Genomic DNA, 6,621 nt, shown 5'->3' with positions numbered 1-6,621 from the left:
GGGTAGTAGGGAGAGGAAAGAAGTGGGGAGTAGTAAGCGCAAGCTCCACTCACGAGAAGCGACCTCGCGCGCGGCCACCTCGCGGCAGAATCACCCTGTGCCTCGGCGAAAGCGTAGGTACTCGTAAAATCTTCGGGAAACTTCGCGTAAACTCGTGAAAAAGTTTCGCGAGTTCGTGCGTCAAGCGTGAAAAGTGAGGCGCGATATTCGATTGATCGATCGGTCGATTTTCATTGGTAACGATTATGATGTAAATAAAAAGAAAAAAGAAGAAAATCTTTTTCCTTTCGGTCAGTCGGCCGTGCAGCCTGCCGCTTTAAATTCTGGTGACGCTACTGGTTGCCGCGGCGCTCGACGCTACTGGCACCGGACGACGCGGCCGCTTAGCGGGAACTGCCTCGCGACGCTCGGCGTCGGCCTCCCTCGCTCGCTCGCCTCGCGCGCCTCGCAGACGCTCTCGCAAACTCTCGACGAAACTTTCCCGGCGCGCACACGCTCGAGGTCCTCCTCTCGTGCACGCGGCCAACGATAACCTCTCTATATATACTGCGGAGGGGGTAGGAACACCTACCACCCTTACCGAGACGGAAGGCGCACACTGGGAAAAGTTACCCCCGGACAAGGGCGTCCTCGCCGCCGGTACCCAGCACCGCTGCCGTCAGCTTCTACGTGGCTACGTCGCCAATCTCCAGCAATCCTCTCCCTCGTTCATCCTTAGACTCCGCTCCCTCTCGCACCCCAGCCGACTGCCAACCCTTACTGAGCATCGCCGTGCTTTACCAAGTTTTATCAAACTTTTTTTTCCACCCCCTCTGCTTACCGCGAACCCCTTTCTCGCAGCTACTCCTTTCCTCCAGCAAGATTTCTTGGCTATTATCTCATTCCAGTTTCACCCTCAGGATTTTCAACGGCCCGCGCCCTTACGTGCGGAGTCGCGCCTCGGTCCAAGGTTAAGGAGCAACCCTTATCCACATGTCCCATGAGTGAACGATGCTCTTTGCTGGTCCTTGTTGTCGGCTAACTTCTGAAGACTTCTTCTGGTATCATCCCCTGCGGCCAGACGAATCCGTAATAGGCTGAATCAACCCCGTGGAAAGTTGTGCGGCTAAGTGGTCCAGGACGCGGCGGCTGGTCCTGAAAATCCCTGCATCAATCCGCGATTCATTGCCCTGGCAACGGTCGACGCTCACCGCTTCCTACTCACCCTCTCGTACTGGTCCACCCTCTCTCTCTCTCTCTCTCTTGCCTTTCATCCCCAATTCCCTTGCCACGTGTGTATATTGCTTCACTGGTCCATAGTCGCACTGGCTGGTTCATCGAATTCGTCAGGATCTCATCTCGTAATCTAGTAAAGAGCGTAACAAGTGGATTTTATTATTTCCTTGTAATTTCAGGTTTCGAGGGTGAATCAAAACAAGCCTGTTTTTTTATCGACAATATCCAAAGGCACCGTATATAACCATTAAGGAATCAGCCCCAACCTGACTGCTTAATCGAATTACCATCGTAGCTCCGCCCGACTATTCGCACCTATCCAACGACAGGTTAGCCCTATGCGTGTCACGCTCGGCGCGAACTAAGCATTGTATTCTGCAGTGCCAGTAAACGGTGAATCTATTAAAATCGTTGACGCGCAAATTGCGACATGCAGCACGAAGGGGGTAAGAGAAGATGAAATAGGATAGCACGTGGACACGTATAACGAGGGCGAGAGGGTTGGCTCAGCGAATAAAACGAAAAATAATAAACTCCACGTGAAAAACGCATTATGGCGAACGTATCGACAGTTCCGGTAGTTGCGCTTCCATTTTCTCACTTTTTTCGACAGCACGTAATATTTTATCGCATTTATATTTTAATTTACCTAATGGGCCGCGCGAGCGCGAATAATGAAACCTCCACCTCCTACTCCTCCTTTCCAACGTCCGCCTGCCCCTCCCGCCCCTCGTCCACCCCTTAATTCCCGTTGCACCTCTCGCAACTTCAAATACGTTATTACGTAGCCAAGCATTCTCCTTTTAAACAACTTCCTCCCTCCTTGCGGAAAGGTTAAATTCGTCGCCTTCCCTGACACGACAACCCACTTCCGCAGCATCTGAGTCCGATCGATGTCCGTTAAGATAATTTTGGATTTTTATCCAAAAACTTTGAGTCTTTAATTAAATCCTGTCGATCCTGTCCCGCTGGCCGTACTCTCTCCGCCTTTAAAATATTCCACGGAAGGTCGTTACGTGTTCTTAGGTCAACGTCAAAGTTCCAAAAATCTACCAGAACGAAGTAAGCAGCAACGTTGTTGTTCCAGACGGCATCGTAGAGGCGACGAAGTCCGATAAAGTTTTTCGATGTCATAATAACTCGAGAGTCTCTAAATGGTACGTATATCCGTAATAAATTGTTCTTGCAAAGTTTCTGGAAGCCGAGCTATATAAATACTCCGAGTACCTCCTGCCTCTTCGTTCCACAATACCACCACCAGCACCGGTGGCCTCAACTCTCTCTCTCTCTTTCTCTCTCTCTCTCTCTCTCTCTCTCCCTTCTCAGAAGTCGCTCGCGTTCCTGGAGAGAGGAAATCTCCCACCACTCCCGAACGACTCTTAAAGGCGCTTTTCATTGCGCTCTCTCCGAAGGAATCCGATCGATGCGGGTATTTCTCTCGTACTAACCTTCGCCCCGCCTCTGCCTATCCTTATCGCGCTCCTGTTGCCGAGGATGCTGTCACCGCCACTCTGAGATGATCTCCGTTCCTTCCTTCGTCCGCTCCTTTTATCCATCCCTTCGTCTCTCTTGCGATCCTCCCTTAGGTACACTTGGTCCTGGACCACGTTCCAATCCTGAATCCAGGAATCAGAGGAAATCTATCTCCACGTATCCATCCTCACCCTGATCATCTGGCTGATCCACCTTCTGAGAAGCATGACTGATTGCGAGATCTGATCACCTGGAATACGTAGAAACAGATTTTTTTTTTCTTTTTTAATCAAATTCAACACAAATATGCCATCGTTAGATTTCAATAAGAAAGAAAAATACTCTAACAGGCATATGACGTCTTGAATTTATTTCTCTCGATCGTTTCTATTTTAATTAGGATTTTTCCGTGTTAATTGACCTTTGATCTTGTGCGACAAACTTAGTCCAACTTTTCGCTCGTGTATCGCAAATCGCAATCTCGTTAACGACCCGGGATAGAATCCTTTTCTTCTTTTTATTTTCTTTTGTTTCCTCCGTGAAGATATACAGGTTGCGAGTGTATTGGCGTATCCTTTTTATTTCTCTTTTCCTGAATGTCGGATGGAATCGTCGACGCATGAGCGGATCCCGGCAAGGGTCGGATATAAAAAGATCGTACTCGATCCATGGAAGCTTTTCGTAGAACCATTTGAGGGACAACACGTCCAACACGTTCGGCACGCTTTCAGCTGGAGAGAGGAGGGGGGGAGAGAGAACAAGGCGTGCGTATCGTGACGTCTTCGAAGCATCCAGTAGGTGGAAATTCGCGCGAAACTACGACGTCGCGGTGCTCTTTTAATTTCGGCCCTGGCTAGAGTCCTACTAGTACGATCGAGTTAATAAAGAAACATGTGCTTCTGAATATGCATATTACGGCCGATAAATTTTCCGGAGCTTCGTGGGAATACCATACCGTAGGATAAAGAGCACGAAAGAGCAAGAGCGAGAGAGAGAGAGAGAGAGAGACTGAAGGAAGGAATGTGAGAGCCGCTTATGTAAATCGCACGTGCCAGGGCTAGAAGAGTAAGAAGATATGGAGGCAGAGCGTAAGGGATGTCCTTAAGGGTTGCCTCTGGTCTTCAGAAAGGGACAAATTCACGGCCTAAGCTGACGAGGAGAAAAAAAAATACATCTCCATATTGGCCAGATGACGTTCATCCCGGTCCTCCACTGTGTCGTAGTCCGCTGAATTTTACCCTAAACCCATCCCGTGACAAAATGCTTCATCCACCTCGAGTGTTTAGGGCGATTTGCAAATTCACGGAATTCATTGTTTCATTTCCGACGTGGAGATGAAAAAGAAAAAAGTTAGCAGGCGGAGTTTCGCGCTTTACCAAGAAAACTTTAGCGTGTCGGCAACTTCCAGACTTGGCTAAATTACCAGTCGTCCAAGAGGAACCATAATGGAGGAGGGTGGTTGCGTATTCCAGGAGGTATTCCTGCGTGATAAGTTATCCAGGAGGCAAATCGAACGTGACGAACGGACGATGCGTGTCCTGAGATATCGCCTGCGAATTTCAGTCCCGGGTGAAATAAGGAGGGGGTTGATCCGAGGGTGAGATATTTAGTCGATCGTCGCACGGGACAACCGACTCGTTAACGTCGACCATTTCGCGATCTAAGCCAATTAGTCCTTCGCATGGATGAATCTCCTGACGAGGGTTGCGACTCTGCAGGATGACATCCGAAGCGCGAGATGAGGCCAGGTTCTGCTGATTCTGGTATTAGTAACCGCGTACCGGTATGCCGTTGGCGATCTGGTATAAATCCAAGTGAAGCAGATCCAGGCAATCCCACCAGCCGTGAAAGCGTAATATCGGTTTTTGGGTAAGTTTTTGAAGTGGCGTCGCGACGGACGGCGAGTTCATAGGAAACAGCCAATCCGGATGGGAAGGTCGTTGGAATTATCCGAGAATCCTAGTCGGTATCGGCTATCGGATATCGGCTAACGAAGAGGCACCCAGTCCCTGTGGAAAAATGTCTTGTGACCAAAAATAAAAAAAAATCTTAAAGCTAGTCTAACCACGGGTTCCCTAGGAGCGTTCTCCGGGAGCGTCTACAGCTTAATGTACTTATAGGTATGTCTGGAGTATATATATACATACAGCACCACCACGTAGACTATCAGACCGGACCAATGTCTCTCCGTAAAGTAGCGTAACGAGCGTACCAGAGACTGGAGAGAGTGTAGTGGCATAAAGATGAAGAGGAGTCTGGAGGAGCAGCAGAGTCAGCAAGGAACGCGAAGATCTTCTACGCGGGAAACGCGTAACGCCCGAACGGGCACCGCGCAAGCATATCCGCATCTCTGCAATTTATCTACGGCGTCCTGTCCCGACGACTAGCATCCACTGCCACCAACTGCCGTCCATTGGCATCCATTGGCATCCATTGGCATCCTCTGGCACGCCACTACTCCATAACGCTATCTATTCCCGATTTACGTGGCGCGTCTCCGTGCAAAATCTACGATTCCCACTGAGATTACTTACACGTTAACTGTTCCACATCTTCTTCATCCAATGGCCACTGGAATTCCCCAGGTCTCTTGGTTCTACCACACAGAAGCTACTGGTAACTACTTGACAACCCTCTCCGTAGCCACACTTCTCCAGTCTCAGTTTCTTTTCCTAACTGTTGGAGAAGTGCTCGTGCCAAGATTTCCTAGAGAACGACGTTCGAACTCCACTCGAACTCGATCAGGATCCACCTGCTCTACTCACCGTGTCTCCTTGAAACGTCAGGATGCCGATTATCCCACGAAATCGCCTGACAGTCTCCACTTGCACTTCATCGCGCACTTACACCTTCCTCTTTCAGGCTGTCAGCTGTCCCGTAGAACTGCCTATATTCACCACGTGTAGCAATACTCCTCGCAGCCAATCCCCTCTTCCTCGAGCTACAAAGACTCTAGACGGCTATCGTATAAATCATACCAAGCGACATGAATAAACTTACAAAGTTTATAATTTATATAAGTCATAAGAAGCGATCCGACTCGTTGCTCCTGGTGTCGCACGAGTTCTTTTAAAAAGACAGAAGTTACCTAGGGTATCCGGAGAGGAGAGTCCAAGTTGCATCTGGGACACCAGTAGACATCTCCTGGTGATAGGACGTGAGGGGTTCGCTCGAAGGCAGTGAGGCCAGTCAGGGCAGGTTACGGGATTGGTGGGGCTGGGGGACTGGCTAAGTGCTGTGGAGCTTGCACCACGTGTCCGGGGTCATAGTTCACGGGGCGAGGGGTGTCCGCCACGTCGGTGTTACAGTTACCTGCTATACTCACGCTATAGGACCAGGATGTTCCGTGTACTCGCGCACTCTATAAAACATTTATAAGAGAATACGTGTTACAAATGTGACTGGAGGATTGAACGCCCCACTGCTTCCACGGACACGTCGTTTCTTCGATATTATTCTCTTTAATCTTTAGACCGCTATTGCGTTACCTTGACTCAATCAATCCCTAACCGTCATATTGTTAATCTTTCCACCGTCAAGATGTTCGTGTTGTATACTTTCTCATTGTCTACCCACAACATTTTTTTTACTAAAACAATTATAATCTAATTCTCGAATTTAACGATAATGCGTAAATCTTCGCATTCTGTGTGTCGAGTAATGATGTCGCCCTTCACGTACGGCGTCATTGTTCTACTCAACTTTTAACCAACATAAAACGGTCTTCCGACTCCTTCATTTTTGCAATAAGACGATTAAGTGTCATCAATCATTTAACATCGTACTCACCGAAAACACTTTAGAATCATCTTGAACACGGCTTTGGGTCCACTGATCATGTCCTTTGAAAGAGGTCATCAGAAGCAGTCGGTCATTTTTTAATTTATTTAAAACTTCGCCGAACCAAAAGATGTATCAAATGGCTGTTTACAC

General features: G+C 48.6%; 1 protein-coding gene across 20 annotated transcripts in view; it reads right to left on the bottom strand.

The window, feature by feature from the left end:
- Positions 1–6,605, bottom strand: part of LOC107273268 (mucin-17) — a 225,126-nt gene extending 218,521 nt beyond the window's left edge. For 4 of the 20 annotated variants that reach the window (XM_015751276.2, XM_015751279.2, XM_015751291.2 and 1 more), the window contains exons 1-7: positions 6,478–6,605; positions 5,777–6,049; positions 5,454–5,648; positions 5,223–5,284; positions 4,470–4,697; positions 1,205–1,345; positions 821–1,134 (exon numbers count right to left, since the gene is read on the bottom strand). The gene's annotated coding sequence lies outside the window, so the exon portion shown is untranslated. Of the gene's footprint in view, positions 1–53; positions 393–580; positions 760–820; positions 1,135–1,204; positions 1,346–2,663; positions 2,939–4,469; positions 4,698–4,835; positions 5,111–5,222; positions 5,299–5,453; positions 5,649–5,688; positions 6,050–6,477 lie in introns of those variants that run through there. The other 16 variants (XM_015751278.2, XM_025090616.1, XM_015751295.2 and 13 more) reach the window with 14 other exon arrangements.
- Positions 6,606–6,621: the final 16 nt, after the last annotated feature.

Source organism: Cephus cinctus, unplaced genomic scaffold (genome assembly GCF_000341935.2).
Source record: "Cephus cinctus unplaced genomic scaffold, Ccin1 Ccin1_scaffold1553, whole genome shotgun sequence".
Taxonomy (NCBI): domain Eukaryota; kingdom Metazoa; phylum Arthropoda; class Insecta; order Hymenoptera; family Cephidae; genus Cephus; species Cephus cinctus.
This window is presented reverse-complemented; position numbering and strand designations above follow the sequence as displayed.